We start from the raw sequence: 20,584 nt of genomic DNA on the forward strand, positions 1-20,584 counted from the left end.
CAGGTAACTAAGCAATACCGAAACCAAGCTCAAGAGTTTTGGGACTTCCCTGGTGGTCCACTGGTTAAGATCATGCGCTTCCAATGCAGGGGGCACGGGTTCGATCCCTGGTGGGGGAACTAAGATCACACATGCTGCGTGGTGTGGCCAAAAAATTAAAAAAGAGTTTTAAGATAAGTGCATTATATTAGATAACGATGTACATGGTACCAACTCTATAGGGAATTAAGACGTTGTCTTAGGATTATTGTTTTTTCATAACCAAAAGCTAAAATTCATTGGAGAGGATTATCTGAGAGAGTCATCTGTACCTGTGGTAACAGTAAATGGAATGGAAGAGTAAAGGTAACATCAGTTCAACTATGTGATTTTGCATTATTGAGGTGAAATTAACACTGAGTACACTTTTTCTACCAGATGTCAAAAAGAACATGAAATAATTTTTAATAGCAAACAGCTCTGAGAGTTAATACTGTGCATTGAAATAAAACAATTACTAAATATCTTTCAAGTTAACATATATTCATATACCCAAGTAAATTTAATTTACAAGTCTACTTCTGCATAAAATACAGATTTCCAAATTCTAGCCAGTGAATCATACTTCAATTAATCGGTACACAAAGCAACAATAAAATCTGTATAATATGGATTTTCTTTAAGCAGATCTAGACACAAGTGCTACTCTTAAAACAAATATTCCTTGGTTCAAATGCAGTATCAGCAGTTCCCATCTTGTGGACCAAAGAGTCCATGAATCTATTTATACATCAACCTCTACCTGTAGACAGACTGAATAATGTCTCCAAGTATAGCAACCATTTTCTAGTATTAAATTCATAACTGCTTTTGATTATATACTTCCCAGTTCAAACAATAATAAAAGCATGAGCATTATGATGTATGGGTTAATGGCTAGGGAAAGGGAGGGGCTCATAACTGAACATTTTTTATACTGTCATGCTTAGTAGTGAATTAATTAGACCATATTTGTGAAGCATTACTAAACAATGTAGAATAAATATACCTATTTTGAAGTCAATTACTCAAAATTGTAGCTACACTACAAATTCCCCCAACCACCTACTAAAACCCTATGAGAGAGAACTAGAGAAGTGAAATGATCCTCACCAAGCACAGACTCCTTGAGAAACAAACTGAGAGAAGTTCAGTTGTCAGTGTCAAATGATGAGCAGTTATCCAAAGGAAGGACTGACAGTCTTTTGGTTTTATATTAGCTTTATTAATATTAAGTATATATTTAGTAATATAAATATTAATTTATTAATATAAATTGTTGATATAAATATTAATTAGCATAAATCTGTGACGATTTAAAAATGCTCAGAAAGCATTTTAGGGGACTAAAGATGAAAAGCTAAAACTAGAAGCGGGGCTTTCCTGGTGGCGCAGTGGTTAAGAATCCGCCTGCCAATGCAGGGGACATGGGTTCGAGCCCTGGTCCGGGAAGATCCCACATGCTACGGAGCAACTAAGCCCATGCGCAACAACTTCTGAGCCTGTGCTCTAGAGCCCGTGAGCCATAACTACTGAGCCCACGTGCCACAACTACTGAAGCCCACACGCCTAGAGCCCGTGCTCCGCAAGTAGAGAAGCCACCGCAATGAGAAGCCTGCGCACTGCGACGAAGAGTAGCCCCCGCTGGCCACAACTAGAGAAGGCCCACGTGCAGCAACAAAGACCCAATGCAGCCAAAAATAAATAAATAAAATAAATAAATTTATTTTTTTAAAAAAGAGCTAAAACTAGAAGCACTGGTGAACCCTCCATCTACAAATCTCACCTCATTTCCGGGCTCCAATATCTTGTCACATCCTATATTAAAATCCTCTTATCTTCCTCTCACAACAAACCCCTAGCCTGATTTCTCTCTCCAGTTTCCGTTAAGGACACCACTAATACTACTGCACCCAGCATAGAAACTCAGACTTATCTTGAATTCTGCCTTCTCCCCACAGATTCTTTCTAGTGGTTTCTGTCCAAACAGTCCTTTTCTTTCCATTTCAGCTGCCATCAACCCTTTTGCAGTTCAGGTCAGAACTACTATAATAGCCTCCTAAGCGCCTTCCCTCTCTAAATCCATACAGCTCACCGCTACCAAAATAATCCTCCTAATAACAAGTCCCTCTTTCTGAAGCTCTTCTGTAACAGTATAAACTCTCAACTCCTTACCAGCATACAAACACACCACACACACCCCAGACTCATTCAGGTACCACCATCCCTCCACAATACACACATGAAGGCACTACCTTAGAAAAACAAGCACAACAGACACACACTCAAGTTCTGGCGAATCCTACCCATCCTTTAAGGTTCAGTTCTAATCTCATCTCTCTCGTAAAGTTTTTTCAAATCATTTCAAGTACACTCCACGCAACCACACTTCTATCGACATTTGGCACCTACTGTATGTCTTCTTGGGGCTAGTTTCTGGAACACTGACTTGTGTGTCTTCCCCATATCATTTCCTCCCCTCAATTTTCAGTGAGGTAGCCAAGCTTTCAAAAACTATGGCTCAGGGATTTCCCTGGTGGCACAGTGGTTGAGAATCAGCCTGCCAATGCAGGGGAAAACAGGTTCGAGCCCTGGTCCGGGAAGATTCCACGTGCCGCGGAGCAACTAAGCCCATGCGCCACAACTACTGAGCCTGCGCGCTAGAGCCCGCGAGCCACAACTACTGAGCCCAACACACCACAACGACTGAAGGCCGCGCGCCTACAGGCCGTGCGCCTACAGCCTGTGCTCCACAACAAGAGAAGCCACCGCAATGAGAAGCCTGCACACCGCAATGAAGAGTATCCCCAACTCGCCACAACAAGAGAAAGTTCGTGTGCAGCACAAAGACCCAACAGCCATAAATAAATAAATACACACATACATACATACATACATACATACTTTGGCTCAGGGATTCTAGTGGCATGGAATGTGGACCAGCCCTATGTTCAGTAAAATCCAGAGAAGAGACCATTTTGAGTGACCTGAACAAAGAAAGGAGTGGAGCTTTTGAGCAATTTCAAGAAAAAGGAGAAATTCTAGAGGATGGGATCCACTCCTGTGGTAAGACCTCAGTACAAAGTGTCTGCCTCTAACACCTAGGTACCAAGGCAAGGCATGCATGAGCTGGTTAACTATTCAAGTCCTGTGGTGTTAAGAGCACAAGTGCACAAACCTTTGTGATCATTAAAAGTCCTAAATCTTTGTGAAATTATGTATACATGATTAAGAATCAGTGAGACCCAAAAATATGCTGACCTTCCTCCCATACAGAGATCACTGTTATCTATGTCATCTGCATCTAATGAGATTTGCTAAGAAGGCCCCTTCCAAGGAATGTGTGGACAAACTAGACAAAATTAATCTGGTTAAAATAAGTTAAAATAATAACAGTTAAATAACACCTGTCATGGTGACCTTGGCCTTACTGGCACTATGCCTTAATTAACTAAGTCAATTACCAGTACAACCAGTACATCTAACTTCATTCCACCAAACCTAAGTCCTTAAAATATAACAAGAAATACAAAGTTTACATTTCAATAAGTCAACATGGTGTTAATTAGGAAAACTAATAACAGCTACAATGCTAATGGTTTTTCTTTAAACCGCTGGATAATTAGTAATCCACTGATCAGAATGGAAGAAGATATATAGACACAAAATTAACTTACAGTGTGTCAAATCTTACACAAAACAATAGTAATGCTCCTTTTTAAAAATCTATCTTCTAGTCACTTCTGGAGGAATTTTACCTCTTTATATACTAGGGCTTTATCTGTAATTTCATCAACTTCCTCTGTACTCTCCAGTTCCTAGACAGTAACTAGAAAGGAAAGAGGAGTAACAGATAGATACATAGACAGATACATAGATAGATAGATCCATCTTGAGCTACTGTAGAACCCATCTTAGCATGATTTCTTTACACAGTTTCAGAGACATCACAGGTCAATCACGTACCCCAAATTATAATCCCAAACAAAAATAATTTAATGTTAACAACCTATGACAAGTTACTGAAGGTCTACTACGCACTCAGAAACGTGGAGAGATATAACCACGTAGATAAAATACTGTCCTTGTACTCACGACACCTGCAATTTAAGTAGATGAAAGATGACTACAGCTTTCTTAAATGTACATGGAAATGGAGAGATTATCTCCAAGACTGCATATAAAGCCAGCATTTAAAACACAATAAAACAACTTTCGCAAAAGCTGTGAACATACTACTTCATTCAGAATTTGATTTATCATCGTATCTATTCTCTGTTCACACTGAACAAATTAGTCCCAATTAACAATATCCACAGGAACCAACCAACAGTCACTACTAAACCTAGTCCAACTAAAGGCCACCTTTTTAACCAAACACTATGTTATCTATGTGACAGAGAAAGGAGGGGTAGAAATTTTTAAATAATCAGTGAGTTCTAATACAAAAGAAAGAGAGAAAACGATTTGAAAAGCAGGCACAAACGAATGAAATATTCCAAGGCAAAACCAATTCAGAGCTACTCTCTTGTCCAAAAACATCTTGTTCCCAACGCCTCGACCCTGTTCAAATTTCTTTGTCATTTTCCCTAACATCTAATCCCCTAAAGTTAGATGAATTAAAACACTTATTTTATAAAGGCAAATTATTTACAAGTGTTACTTATTAATAGTATGAAGTCATTCAATTAGATTACTTTTTTCACAATTCCTACTGTAATGAATAACAGGAAAGTAGGGTGGGGATTTTGTGAGTTGGATTTTCATTGCAGAGACAGGGAGAGTAAGTAGGCAAAAGTTTAGCAAAGGGCAACCTGGGAAGGAATGCCAAAGACAGCAGCAGGTTGAAAAGACTGCTTACCCAACCATTAGAGATGGATGTATGTCCAGGCCAACTCTGTCTACTCCACAACTTTGCCAGGGTCAGCCTCATCCAACTAAGAAAAGAAAATAGCTAACACTTAAGCATGTACTGTGTGCCAGACACTTCTAAGCACTGTACCTATACATCAGGTAATCTAATCTTCAGAATCCTATGAAACAGGTACTACTATTACCTCCAATTTTAAAGACTGGAAACAGGAAAAGAGAAGTTGAGTAACTTGCCCAAAGTCACAAAGCTACTAAGTGGCAGAGCCAGGATTTGAACCTGGGCATTCTGGCTCCAAAGTCTGTAGCAGACAGACAATGTAATAAAAATACATTTATACTGCAGCCCATAGTCACTTATTCCCACTATCCAGAATTTGGACAATTAATAAACTGCATGTAATGCCTCACTAAACAGTCTTTCCTAGATAACCAATAACATACAATATCTAAACAAGCAAACTTAAAAAAATAAAAAACTTGTTCACACCCATTTTGCTCACATTTTAGCTTTTCAAAATTACAGAGAATCTTCCCAAAGCTTATCTAGATTGAGAACTACTGCAAAATGCCTAAAAAGTTAAGTAAGCAGGACCTAAAAAGTTATTTATAAAACAAGATATACTAAATTTTCCATGTAAAATTGAGTGGAAGAAAAAACCACCAATCTGAGGTATTTATCACGACTTTAGACTATAAAATGCCTTAAGTATTTTTAATTTTGGAGGCAATCCCTGGGGAAGAAAATATTATTAATAAAAGTCAGCCTGACTTCTCTTAAACCAATACACTAATCCAGATTACTAAAGAAACCACTGTATGTCAATTAAAATAATAAAGCCCTCCATTTGCATTGAGACAACTGAAAAAGGGAAAAGTCTCCCCAAATGACAGGTGTGTATTAATCACACTACCTATACATGACCTTGTGTTAAAGAAAAGCAAAGAATGACTATCTTTGAGATAGTTAATAAATTATTTTTATCTCTAAGAGCTTCCATTTTCCCATCTGTGAAAAAATAAATGAGTTAAACAAGATGATCTCCAGAATCTCCAAAGTCTCACATTCTTCTATGTAAGGACTCACTTTAGGGGGGACGATAAATTGGAAGGTTGGGATCTATATATAAAATAGATAATAAGAACCTACTGTATAGCACAGAGAACTCTACTCAATACTCTTTAATGGCATATATGGGAAAAGAATCTAAAAGAGAGTGGATATCTGTATAATTGATTCACTTTGCTGTACACCTGAAACACAACATTGCAAATCAACTATACTCCAATAAAAATTTTTTTAAAAAGACTCACTTTAAAATCTTGCTTATTCAATTTATTTTGCAAATACTATTTCCAAAGTTAATTAAAACATTTTTTAACTTTTCCCTGCTCCATCTGTGACAAGTGACAAGCTCAAATTTTAAAATATATACTTAATATTAATGATCACTTAATGTATCTAAGCAGTAACAAAATCCTATTTCTAAAACAAAGCTATATCATACATCCATACATCATACCCTCTATGAATTATTTGTGCCAAATAATAGTAACAGTTATCAAACCTGAATGTGATCAAGCTTCTAGATCTAACTACCCGTTTACAGGATCACAGGGGATAGAGGAACAAACTGATTTCCGTGGAGATGCAATCAGCAAATTCCTATGGGTGTGTGTATATTAAAACTTATATACATGTTAAAAATTAATTTGAACACTGATTTGATATTAAGAAGTTGTTTAAATGTTAAGGTGTGATTAACAGTATGGTACCTATTTTTCTAAAAGAGGACTTTTCCCTTAAGAGACACATACTGAATTATTTACAATGTTATAAAATGGCTTGAATTTGCTTTAAAATAATCCACTGGGAAGAAGCAAGAAAAATATAAATGAAACAAGACTGGCCATATATTATTAACTGGGTGATGGATACATGAGAATTCATTCTCCTAGTCTCTCTATATGTATATATTTTTGGAATTTTTCATAATGAAAAGTTTTAAAAATCTATCAAGAAGGTAACAAATGCTATTACAGACTAAGAATTAAGGCTTAGATTGCTAAGATTAGAAAAGGAGCAAGAAGCAGTATGCTGTATATTGTTAACAGTGCTACTCAAAACTTGGTCCAGGGCCCTGCGATATTCTACAAACTGTTTACTAGTCTGTAGAGAAACTGAGAGTAAGCATTTACAAACTTTTATAGCAATTTTACAGAATAATTTTATGATTGCTGAAACTACAGCGGCGAGGCGGAATCTGTTTGGAAAATCAGGCAAGTTTCCCCCTGTTACGTGGAAACAACAATGGACACCCAGAAGGACGTTCAACACCCAAAGCAGCAGCCAATGATATATATCTGTGGAGAATGTCACAAAGAAAATGAAATAAAATCAAGGGATCCAATCCGTTGCAGAGAATGTGGATACAGAATAATGTACAAGAAAAGGACTAGGGCTTCCCTGGTGGCACAGTGGTTGAGAGTCCGCCTGCCGATGCAGGGGACGCGGATTCGTGCCCCGGTCCGGGAGGATCCCACGTGCCGCGGAGCGGCTGGGCCTGTGGGCCATGGCCGCTGAGCCTGCGCATCCGGAGCCTGTGCTCTGCAGCGGGAGGGGCCACAACAGTGAGAGGCCCGCGTACCGAGGGAAAAAAAAAAAAAAAAAAACCTACACCTAACTTAATGGTGAGAAACTAGAAACTTTCCAGCTGATATCAGTAATAAGGCAAGGACGTCCCCTCTCACTACACCTTTTCAGTGTCAAACTGGAAATTCCTGCTAATACTGTAAAACAAGAAAAGGAAATAAAAATACAGATTGGAAAGTAAGAAATAAAATTGTTTTTATTCGCAGATGACATGACTTGTCTGTGAAGAAAATCCAAAAGAATCGACAAAACTCCTGCAGCTAATACAGAATTATAACAAGGTTGCAGGATACAGGTTAAATAAGTAAATTGCTTTCCTATATACCAGCAATGAACAAATGGAATTTGAAATTTAAAACACATCGCCATTTACATTAGCACTCCCAAAACTGAATTACATAAGTATAAATCTAACAAAATATGTACAAGATCTATATCAGGAAAACTACAAAACTCTGATGAAAGAAATCCGAGAACTAAATAAATGGAGAGATACTTCACGTTCATGGATAAGAAGACTCAATATTGTCAAAATCTCAGTTCTCCCCAGCTTGGTCAAAAGATTCAATGCGACCCCAATCAAAATTCCAGCAAGTTTGTGAGTACTGACAAACTGATTCTAAAGTTTATATGGAGAAGCATAATATCCAGAATAACCAAACAGTAAGAATAACCAACACAGTACCGAAGGAAAAAAAAAAGTCAGAGGACTAACTACCCTGACTTCTACACTTACTATACAACTACAGTAATCAAAACACTGGTGAAAGAACGGACAAACAGATCAATGGAATAGAGCAGAGACCCCAGAAATACACCCACATATATAGAGTCAACTGATATTTGACAAAGAAGTAAAGGCAATACAATGGAAAAAAGAAAGTCTTTTCAAAAAATGGTGCTGAAAGCACTGGACATCCACACGCAAAAAAAAACACAAAAAAAACAAAAAAAAGACTCTTAGACACAGACCTCATACCTTTTACAAAAATTAACTCAAAATGGATCACAGACCTAAATGTAAAATGCAAAATTATAAAATTCCTGTTATGAAGGTAACCTAACAGGAAATCTAGAAGACCTTGACTATGTCAATGACTTTTTAGATAAAACACCAAAGACACAATCCATGAAAAATATACTTGAGAAACTAGATTTGTTAAAATTAAAAAGTTCTGTTCTACAAAAGACATTGTCAAGAGAATGACAAGATAAGCCAAAAAAATAGGAGAAAATATTTGCAAAACACATATCTGATAAAGGACTGTTATCCAAACTATACAAAGAACTCTTGCAACTCAACAATAAAAAAAAGTAAACAACCTAATTAAAACATGGGCAGAGACCTGAACAGACACTTCAAGGAAGGTATACAGATGGCAAACAATACCTCATTAGAGAACTACAAATTAAAACAGCAATGAGATACCACTTTACACCTATTGCCCGAAATCCAGAACACTGACAACACCAAATGCTGATGATATATAGATCAACAAGACCTCTCATTCATTGCTGATAGGAATGCAAAGTGGTATAGCCAAGTTAGGAAGAGAGTTCGGCAGTTTCTTACAAAACTAAACATACTCTTACCGTATGTCCTAGCAATTGTGCATCTTGTATTTACTCAAAGGAGTTGAAATTTTATGTCCACACAAAAACCTGCACATGGATGCAGCTTTATTCATAACTGCCAAAACTTGCAAGCAACCAAAGTTCAGTATAAGTGAATGGATAAATAAACTGTGGTACATCCAGACAAGGAAATATTATTCAGCACTAAAGAGAAACGACCCAGCAAGCCATGAAGAGACATGAAGGAACCTTAAATGCATATTACTAAGTGAAAGAAGCCCATCTGAAATGGCTATATACTGTTTGATTCCAACTATTTAACATTCTGGAAAAGGCAAAACTATGGAGACAAAGATCAGTGGTTGCCAGGGGATGGCGAGGGGGAGGGATGAATAGGCAGAACACAGAGGATTTTTAGGGCAGTGAAACTATTCTGTATGATACTATAATGGTAGATACATGCCATTCTACATTTGTCAAACTCCATAAAGTGTACATACCAAGAGCGAACCTTAATGTAAACTATGGACTCTGGTTGATAATTATGTGTCACGGTAGATTCATCAACGTAACAAATGTACCACTCAGTTGCAGGATGTTGACAGTGGGAGAGGTATGCATGTGGGGGGGGGTATAAGAACCCTCTGTACTTTCTGCTCAATTTTGCTGTGAACCTAAACTGCTCTAAAAACTAAAGATTATTTTTTAAAATCTACTTCTTAACAATGTTTTTAGTCACTATATCCAGGAAACATTTTTTTAAAAAAATCAGTTCTCAAAGAATAATGGGAAGTTTTAAAAAAAAGGACACAAGAACTTTTGGTGTGAACCTAAAACTGCTCTAAAAAATTAAAATAAAATCTAAAATACGTTCACACCTAAAATTTTTAATTAAAAAAAGACATAGAGGGCTTCGCTGGTGGCGCAGTGGTTGAGAGTCCGCCTGCCAATGCAGGGGAAACGGGTTCATGCCCTGGTCCGGGAGGATCCCACATGCCACGGAGCGGCTGGGCCCGTGAGCCATGGCCGCTGAGCCTGCACGTCCGGAGCCTGTGCTCTGCAACGGGAGAGGCCACAACAGTGAGAGGCCGGCGTACCGCAAAAAAAAAAAAAAAAAAGAGAGCGAGATAGACATTAGCATGAAGGGCTCACACTGGCCAAATCTGGATCAACTCAAGCATCCACATAAATAACAACAGTAAAGGATTTTTAAAGCACTGACTAAGACAAATATACAAAACTCTACACACAAACTAACAGATAAATAATGGAGGAGAAAGTTCTTCCTTACAACAGAAATCAAACTAATAAATGCAAAATGAATAACTGGATTAGAAATTCACCATTAGGCAATCTCTACAACAGATTCAGAAAAGAATCATCACTGAATGTTAAAACTAGTGGGTGAAAATTTGAGAATTAACAGGATATTTAAATAGTCTCCAAGTATCTCCCAACAATAACTGGTATGTTACAAAACCTGGTAGACACCTTAACGAAGTAATCAAAGTTAACCACACCAATAATGACATCATTTGCCTCTTGATATGTTGTACTAAGAACAAAACATCACCTCTGTGGCATTCTTGCTAAAAAGTACATACTCTGACTCTGATTATGCAAAAATATCAGAAATGCCAATATTAAGAGACCTTCTACGAAATTACTAGTCCTATATTCTTCAAAAACATCAATATCATGAAAAACAAGGACTTTTTTGTTCCAGTTAAAGGAACCTATAAAAAACATGGCAATAGACTGCAACTCATGATCTGAGATTTTCTTTTGTCTTTATAAAGAATATTAATGGAACAACTGACAAAATTTAAATAAGATTTATAGAATCTTATTCTTATAAGAATCATGCAATGTTAATTTCCTGAGTTTGATAACTCTATTGTGGTTACATAAGAGAAAGACCTTGTTTTTAGGAAATACACACTGAAATATTTAGAGATTAAGGGGTATCAAGTCTGCAATTTACTTTCAAACAGTTCTGGGAGAAAAATACATTTGTACTTATATATGTCCATATCACACAATAAACCTTATAATTTACAAAATACTTTCACATACATCATTGTTATTCTGACAAAAACCAAGAAACAGGTACACAACAGTCCTTTTATATGAGAGTAAATGTGGCCTCCTATATCTAAAAATTTCTCAAGAATTGTCTGTTTTTTCTACCCCTACAACCAAGCCCTAGTTCATCATTTCTCTCAAATATTTTATTTATTATTCTAACTGGTCTTCCAACCTTCATACTCCATATCTCTGCCAGAGTAATCTGTCCAAAAAAAAAAAAAAAAAATCTGGTGTTGTTATTCAGCCGCTTTAAAAATTTCAACACCCCAACACTTAGATGAAAAATCCTAAACAGCACATAAAAGAACCTTCCAAACACAAACACACGTGTGTGTCAAGAATATCCTACAATATTTCCCTTCAGCGATTTACTGCCTTTCACCAAAGCATTATTAAGGGGAAATCTACTTTATTTTACTATGGGAAGATCAGTTCCATCTCTTGTTATTTTATATAGAGAAAAATGTACTGCACTTTTTAGATGTGAGTTCACGTCCCTCTCCACCTCTTACTAAGTCAGGGATATTGGCCAAACCCTTAAGATCCAAGCCTCTTCATCTGAAAAAATTATGGTAATGCCTTTCCTGTCCTTACACGAGGGCTAACACCAATAATGTCAAGATCCACATCCAATAATTAATATTATGAACAAATGTCAGCGTGAAATAACACCACCTTAAATTTTATATGAAGCTTCAGGTCACAGAAAACTTCTATTATTTCACTTCATCTTCGGAACCCTCAGGTAATTTCCTGTAAGGTACCCCAGAATCCTTCTGAGGTACAAGTATCTTCATTTTAATGACAAGGAATCTGTGGCTTCAGGAAAGGTGAAATGACTTGTCCACACTTACAAAGCTTTAGGAAGTAAAGCCCAGATTCTGACTCCTGTTTTCTCTCACAAATGCACCACAGCCTTCCAGAGTTACAAAAACTTATTTCCCTAGAACGAAATGTGAATATTAGGTTACAAGATGGACTGACTGTATATAGTTACTGTCTCTATCTACAACAAGACATTGACGCTACCTCCAAAACAAATCCCAAAATCTGAATTTTTCTCCAGATTACCCTACCATACCCCTAGTCCAAGCCACCATCAACTCTCACGATTACTACATAACCTCCCCACTAATCTTGCTGCTTCTATTCTATCCACCATCCTCGCATGGAAGCCAGGTGGATCCTTTAGAAACATAAACCAGGTCACAACACAAGGACTTAAAATCCTCTAATGGCTTCCCAACCCACTCAGAATAAAATTAAAATTCCCCAGCGGATTTTGTTCTGTTCCTTTTACAAGCAAGCTCATTTTCACCATAGGAGTTTTATATTAGAAATCTCCTCTGCCTAGAATTCTCTTTCCCCATATTTTCACATGGTCAGCTCTTGTCATCAAAAGCTAGGTTTAAATAATACCTCAGAAAGATTTTCCCTCACCAGACTGATGTCATTCTCCACCACATTACCCTACTTTCATTATATTATCTGCAGAGCACCTATCACTACTTGGGTTTGGTTTGGTTTTTTTTGTTTTTTGTTTTTATTTTTGTTTTTCCTTGGTTGCGCTCTCTCTATACTAGAATGTAAATACAAGTAACAGAGACTCTGTCTTGTTTGTAGAGTTATCTGAACATCCAGTACAATTACTTTCTAAAATGCTTAACACTGAACAAGTCGTTACTAAATGTTTTAACTCAGTAGTCTTTGTAACAGTATTTCATGTAATCTACTTTTTTGAAAATCCTAAACAATCTCAGATCACACAGCAGGTGCCCAACAATTATTAACTTAATTTGAATGAATTTCTATAAAAACAAGGCCTTCAGATTTTAAGCTTAATACAACAAATATCCTCAAACAAATCCCCCTACACACACACACACACACACACACACACACACACACACACACACACACACACACACACACACACACACACGGAGACAGAGAACCCTTCCCTCTTCCCACCTGTAAAGATGATCCACACTGAAGAGGATCACTTCTCCTTTCTATTTCCCAGCTCCTTGACAATACTAGCTCAAGGGGAAAAAGAGGATCAGGGACTGGAGAAGGAATAAGGCATTCATATCCAGGTGCTATGAGCACCATTCCAACCTCATCCACATGCTTTAGCCATACTGTACCCTCTGCTGGTCCTTATATGTGGCATGTAATTTTCATATCTCCATGCCTTCACTTACAATTGCTTCTGCACACGATGTTCTCCCACTCCCACCTCCCATTCTTACCTGGTTCTATATATACCTAGAAACTTGTCACTCCTTCTTCAAAGACTAGCTCAAATGTTCCCACTTCTGTAAAACCCTTCTTGACCCAATCCTAATCTTGTGCTAATTTAGTCACTTCTTTACCACTTCATAGTACTTAGTTTTGTGGAATAAGGTTTCTTTCTAATGATCAACTGAAAAATTCACTTTTACGTCTCTACAAACAGTGTTTGCTATAAAACAGTTGCTCACTAATCATTTAGACAATAAAAAGCAATTCAATATTCTCCTGGTATCAAAGGATAGTATTCCAAACAAAGATTAGTCTAAAGTTCTACAAATTCCTGTCGTTCCCCTGTTTAAAAACAAACTTTAACTTTATTAAATACCAAAAAATGAAGTTAATTACCCACCCCAACCAGAAAAGGATTTAAAAGTGGTTTGTTAAAAATTACAGAAATGATAGGCCTCACGGCGAGAACAACAACAAAAAAAAAACCATTACAGAAATGGTCTTGCCTTCAGAATTCCAATCACAAGCGTACTGCTGCAACTTAATGAGCAACACTCAGTAGAAATCCTTTTCTCCATCTGCAAAGTAAGGATAATTTCTTCATACATCCAGGGAATACTGTCTTGCAATAATCAATTGATGGCTGAGAATAATTATGTTACTAAAGCTAACTGAATTTCAGCAAATGATGCTGGGACAACTTGACAGCCCTCTGCAAAAGAATAAATTTGGATCCCTATCTCATACTATATACAAAACTTAACTCAAAATTATCAAAGACCTAAATGTAAGAGCTAAGAACTGTAAAATTCTTAGAAGAAATGCAAATCTTCTTGACCTTGGATTACACAATGGCTTCTTAGAGATGACACCAAAAGCACAGTGACAAAAGAAAACAGATAAATTGGACATCAAAATTAAAATCTTTTGCGTTTCAAAGTACACCATCAATAAAGAGATAACCTACAGAACAGGAGAAAGTATTTGCAAGTCATCTGACTTGTGTCCAGAATATATAAAAAACTCTCACAACTCAACAATAAAAAGACAAATAACCCAACTGAAAAATGGGCAAAGGATTGGAGTAGACATTCTCTAAAGATACACAAACGACCAGTAAGCACATGAAAAGATACTCGATACCACCAGCCATTAGGGAATGCAAATAAAAACTAGGAGATTCCACTTCACTAAGACAGCTATAATAAAAAAGACAGACAATAACAAGTGTTGATGAGGATGTAGAGAAATGGAACCCTCATACATTGCTGGTATAAATGCAAAAATGGTACAACCACTTTAGAAAACAGTCACAAAGTTCCTCAAAGGTTAAACACAGAGTTACCATATGAACCGGCAATTCCATCCTAGGTATCAATATATACCCCCCAAAAAATGAAAACTTACGTCCACACACAAGTTTGTACACAAATGTTCACAGCAGCATATTTCATAAAAAGCCAAAAAGTGGAAACTACTCAAATGCCCATCAATCAATGAATAGATAAATATAAACAAAATGTGGTATGTACCCATACATGGAATATTATTCAGCCATAAAAAAGAATGAAGTACTGATACATGCTACAAGATGGATAAACCTTGAAAACGATAAGTGAAGTGAACAAAGCCAGATACCAAGGGTCATATAAATAAAGTTCCAAAAAGCAAAACTTGAATTTTCACGCACTGACAACTATTTACATAGCATTTATATTGTATTAGGTATTATAAGTAATATAGATATGATTTAAAGTATACAAGAGGTTGTGTGTAGGTTATATGCAAATATTTTGCCATTTTATATGAGGGAATTGAGTATCCCTGGATTTGGGGATCCAAGAGGGATCCTGGAACCAATCCCCCACAGATACCAAAGGACGACTATATTGTTTGATTCCATTTATATGAAATGTACAGAACAGGTAAATCCATAAAGACAGAAGTAGATTACTTGTTGCCAGGAACTGGGGCAAAGAGGGAATGACTGCTAATGGGTACAAGGTCTATTTTGGGGGTGATGAACATGTTCTGAATAGTGGTGATGGTTACATAACTTTGTAAATACACTAAAAACCAATGAATTCCATACTTTAAAAGTGTGAATTTTTTGTTTTATGAACTAAACCTCAATTAAGCTGTTATTGTTAAAAAAATTTTAAAAGACGGAGATATATGCAACTGATTTCCAACAATGCCTCATCCACTCGAATATTTTTTATTTATGTAAATTCAATCCACATAAAAATCTGACTTGCCAAACTGTACAAAATAAAAAGCCAAAAGGCTTCCCTGGTGGCGCAGTGGTTGAGAGTCCGCCTGCCGATGCAGGGGACACGGGTTCGTGCCCCGGTCCAGGAAGATCCCACATGCCGCGGAGCGGCTGGGCCCGTGAGCCATGGCCGCTGAGCCTGCGCGTCCGGAGCCTGTGCTCCGTAAGGGGAGAGGCCACAACAGTGAGAGGTCCGCGTTCCGCCAAAAAAAAAAAGAGTAAAAAATAAAGGAAATTAGTTTTTTCATTACTAAAAAGTTCAATTCACTAGGCACCTGAAAAATAAATTTTATGTTCCTGACCAACCTCCACTTTAAAATTCAAACTAATGACTCTTTTCAAAAATTTAATCTTAACCAAAATACCACCCTCCCAGAGAGCAAAGAATGAATGCTTACTGATCCAGATTTGTCAAGTGGTGAAATTACTGATGTAATTCTGTGAAAGTCCCTTTTACAAATGCAAGTAGCCTAAGTAAAAATGCTTAGTATTTCTGGAAAGTTAACAGATTAATTTTAGCTTCAATTATGCTAAAAAGGTTTCTGAAGCTTAAAAAAAAGTTTTTATGTAAACTAGTTTCTAAAAACCAGTCAATTTCAGGAGAAAAAAAATATTTTGATGAACTGGAGGAAGAACACAAGTTTCCACAAAGATGCAGTGGATAAATCAAGATGATTTACTGCTAGGAGACTATGTATCCATAAAACATCAGGCCTCTCACTCACACATACAACACAAGAGGAACGTACACACCTGTTCTCCAACTACATCAGCAACCACCCATGTGCTACATAATTACACGTAATTATCCTTGGGATACAAAAATACTATGGATGGGCTTGTTTGTGTTTCTTCCAACAGTGTTGACAGGTAGCAGTGAATCACACATTCTCCTGAGTCTCATCTGCCTCATGATCAATGACACATGCTGCCAACATCTGAGGTTAAGGATGCAAACTGAGACTACAGATTACTGTCTCCTGCCCATGATGCTAAATGTTACCTATGTACAAATATGGCATGACAACAGTGCCACTGGTGCCAAACTCAAACCAAAGTAACCGCCCCAAACTCAAATCTGAAGTAAACTACAGATCTGTAGTACTTATACCATTAACAAAATGTTGAGCATCCTCTACAGGAAGAGAACCATGCTGATAATAGATATAAACATACTGGCCAAAAAAAACTTTTTAGAGACAGCCATGGTTTCAAATATTTTGTCTCATTAAGTCATCAAAGCCCGGGCTTCCCTGGTGGCGCAGTGGTTAAGAATCCGCCTGCCAATGCAGGGGACACGGGTTCGAGCCCTGGTCCGGGAAGATCCCACATGCCACGGAGCAACTAAGCCTGTGTGCCACAACTACTGAGCCTGCGCTCTAGAGCCCGCGAGCCGCTACTAAGCCCGCGTGCCACAACTACTGAAGCCCACACGCCTATAGCCTGTGCTCCGCAACAAGAGAAGCCACCACAATGAGAAGCCCACGCACCGCAACAAAGAGTAGCCCCTGCTCGCCACAACTAGAAAGCCTGGGCGCAGCAACGAAGACCCAACGCAGCCAAAAATAAATAAATAAAATAAATAAATTTTTTTTAAAAACCCATCAAAGTCCAACTTTGAAATCAGCAACTCCAATACTCAGAGGAGTACAAACTTCATATTCTAGAACAATTCTATAACCAAAATACTTTGTCAACGTATTCATATTTTCAGTGCTTAATATATGGTCTCCACAGATACATGGTTTAGGATTCATACCCACTCCTCAAAGGTCTTAAAAATCTAACTGGGAAGCCGAATAAAGACATAAAAAGATAAACTGAAATCCAGGCTAGCATATGCTAAGAAAAAAAAAAAAGAAGAAAACAGTCCCACACAGGAGAGGTATGAATAGATCCCTTGGGGTTGAACTAGTCAAAAAGGCTTCTCAAGAGACTGGGCCCAGAGTAAAGGGAGTATCCGTGAATACAAGCAGAAAAGAGTTTCAAACAGAAAGAAAGGCACAAAGAAAGGCCAAGAGGAGGAACTTCACAGGAACAACAAACAAGTTAGTTTGGCTGGAACTAAAGATTCACAAAGGGAAGAAATGAGTTAAGACTGAAGAATGGATCAGGGCCAGATTACAGAGAAACCTGAAAACCACACCAAGGAGCTTAAACCTTACTTTGCATGTAACAAGGAGAGTTCCGGAACTTTTTATGTTGTGATGTGAGAAGGTGAGTGTTAAAATGTGCAAGATATTATTTACCCAAGGCATTAGCGGAGCACAAATAGTCCAGGTGAAACACATCACTGAGAGAAAACGTATTCAAAGCCCAGGTGCAAAAGCTTATTATTGGGGAAGGAGGGAAGTGAGCAGCAATGCTCAAATAATAACGCTGAACCAAGTTAAATAAAAAGTTACAGTGGTCTACTTTTGCAGCTCCCATTTATTTAAAGCCTCCATCTACTATAAAAGCGATATAAGTATAAAGCACATTGAAGAGCTCTCACTATATCAGTTACACACAGGAGGCAATTTACCTCAAATATCCTACATCTGGATCATGAGTTCCAAAACTATGCTAATCCTCTGACTTTAAATGCAATATGCCAAACCCTTATCAGCACACAGAGCTGGATCAAGGCCATAAGCTACCATGAATGAGTTCATCATACTAACCCAAGCACATTTCAAGAGTAAATAAATGGGTGTCTCAATGTTCTGAAGCATTAACAAAAGGTGCTGAAACATCAACAGAAATAAAAATCCCTCATGACATTCAAATAATATCCTCCCCAAAGATTAAAATGTGCCATTACTGTCCTCTCAGTCCCCGACAGCCTATAAAAACAATGTTATGAAACTTTAGTATAAGAAGGTGACTGCATATCATAAGATCCAGAAATCAAGGGGGAATCAGGATTCTAGATTTCTTTACAACTGCCTCATTTAATTAATAATATTAATAACCAGGAGGAGAGATCCAGCTTAATTTTTCACAAACCTAGTTTAATGACTTTCCTAAGACCCCTGGCACAACCCAAGATCAATATTCCTTATGGTTTCCCCTGGCTTATGGTTTGAATACTGAGTCATCCACGTTTGATCAAAACATGGGTACCCTTGAGGTCGCACAAGTGATAAAGAAGTCAACTAAAAAGAGACTTTAGAAAAAACACTCATTATATAACGTTTCCATGAGGTAAAGATTTCTCTTCAACTGTACATTAAATTTATTGACAACAACATAACAGATCATACGGTGAGCAAACAGACCAAAATATTGGATAGAGGGGACGGCGTTTAACCTCATAGCCTACGGAGTTATGGAATCAATTGACTGAAATACCAAATTCTCAGCCAGAGTTTCAAAACACCAGTGTTATCTCAAAGATAATGGGCCGGTTCAAACTTCCAGGCTGAACCTAAACTGCTGGTCCCTTGTGCTTAACGCAAGTATTCATTACAGTCCTTTTGTCTGTGAAACGACCCACACCAAACCACAGCGGAGAAAATAATAGGGAGTTGCACGGAACCATCGTTATCGCGAGCGAGAGAGCTAGACGATCTTGCCACGAGTTCCAGCTCCTCCTCCCCAGCCCACCCCCGTCGCCCCCCATCTTTCTAGGACAGAAAAGGCAACAACGGAAGGCCACCGCGGGAGGCGAAGAGGAAGCGGCCAAGGGACCGAAGTTTGGGGCCCAGTACCAACTTGTGGCGATGGACCCAAGTATTTAGGGCCTACCGCAGAGCGCGAGAGAAACCCCACTCCCCAGCCCGGAGGTGGCAGGAAAAGAAGTCGGGGGGAAGGGGGGTCATCTGGCGGAAGAGAGGTGGCAAGGCAGGCGGCGCGTCCAGCCGCGGCTGATCCATGGTCGGTAAACAAGCCGAGCGGACCCACCCTCCCACAGCCCCGGGCCTGTCCCCGCATCGGGAAAGCCCAAGATGGAAGCGCGGAGGAGCCAGACCTTGCCGCCTCCCCTCTCCTCGCCTGCGACGCCTACCCGGGGGTCGCTGGCGGACGGCCCGGGAGACCCAGCGGCCTGGGCGCCATCAGGGAGCGAGGGGCCCGGGCAGGCGGCGGCGGAGCCGCGAGGGGCCTGCAGCGGGGCGCCCTCCCGGGGCCCGGTTACCTGGCGGCGGCGGTGGCTCTTCCTCCAGCTCCTGCTCCTCCTCCCCGTCCGACGCTCGGCGCCCGGCGGCCGCGGCGGCGGCAGCGACTCCCCGAGCAGCCCGCGGCGACGAGCCGAGCCCGGCCCCTCTCCGCCTCCCTCCGCGCCGCCGCCCGCCCCGCTGCTGCCGCCTCCGCCCTCTCCCCTCAGTCAGGACATGGTCACCGCGGGCCCGCGCGCGACTCCCGCTGCCGGAGGCGGGGGCAGAGGGGCGGAGAGCAGGCACGGAGGCGGGGGGACACAGGGGGGGAGGGGGAGAGAGGAGGGGGGGTGGCCTCGGGAGCAGCGGGCTCCTAATGGCGGCGGTGAGGGGCCCCGGAGCCAAAAAAACCCCACGGCAAGCAGCACAACGTCAAGGCCAGACCCCGCCGCTCGTCGCCGTGTCATTGGCCCCGAGGCCGCCAGCGGCGCAGCCAATGGTCGGCCGCCTCTTTCCGGGCGCAGAAGGCGGGCCGCGGAAGGGGGACGTCACGCCGGCGCCGGGCCCCGATTGTGAGGCGGCGGCGCGCGCCGGCCCCCGGGTCCCGCCCCCTGTGCGGCGGCCGGTTGGCTGGGGCTGCGGGACTTCGGCGACGTGCGGGGCACGCCGGGAGGCGACGGCGCGGCGTGCGCGGGGCACGGGGACGCAGCCGGGGCGGCTGGGAGGACGTTCTTGTGGCTGCCCAGCTCCTAGTGAACGGTCTCGGTTGCTCTTACAGCCGACTTCTAA

The 20,584-nt window shown here is 39.8% G+C and overlaps 1 protein-coding gene across 3 annotated transcripts in view; it reads right to left on the minus strand.

Annotated features, from left to right (window-relative positions):
* The window catches only part of ZRANB1 (zinc finger RANBP2-type containing 1), a 69,259-nt gene extending 49,016 nt beyond the window's left edge, over positions 1 to 20,243 (minus strand). Inside the window, exon 1 of one of the 3 annotated variants that reach the window (XM_067709096.1) lies at positions 19,837 to 20,243. The gene's annotated coding sequence lies outside the window, so the exon portion shown is untranslated. The remainder of the gene's footprint in view (positions 1 to 19,836) is intronic. The other 2 variants (XM_067709097.1, XM_067709099.1) reach the window with 2 other exon arrangements.
* Positions 20,244 to 20,584: the final 341 nt, after the last annotated feature.

This window comes from Pseudorca crassidens, chromosome 16 (genome assembly GCF_039906515.1).
Source record: "Pseudorca crassidens isolate mPseCra1 chromosome 16, mPseCra1.hap1, whole genome shotgun sequence".
Taxonomy (NCBI): Eukaryota; Metazoa; Chordata; class Mammalia; order Artiodactyla; family Delphinidae; genus Pseudorca; species Pseudorca crassidens.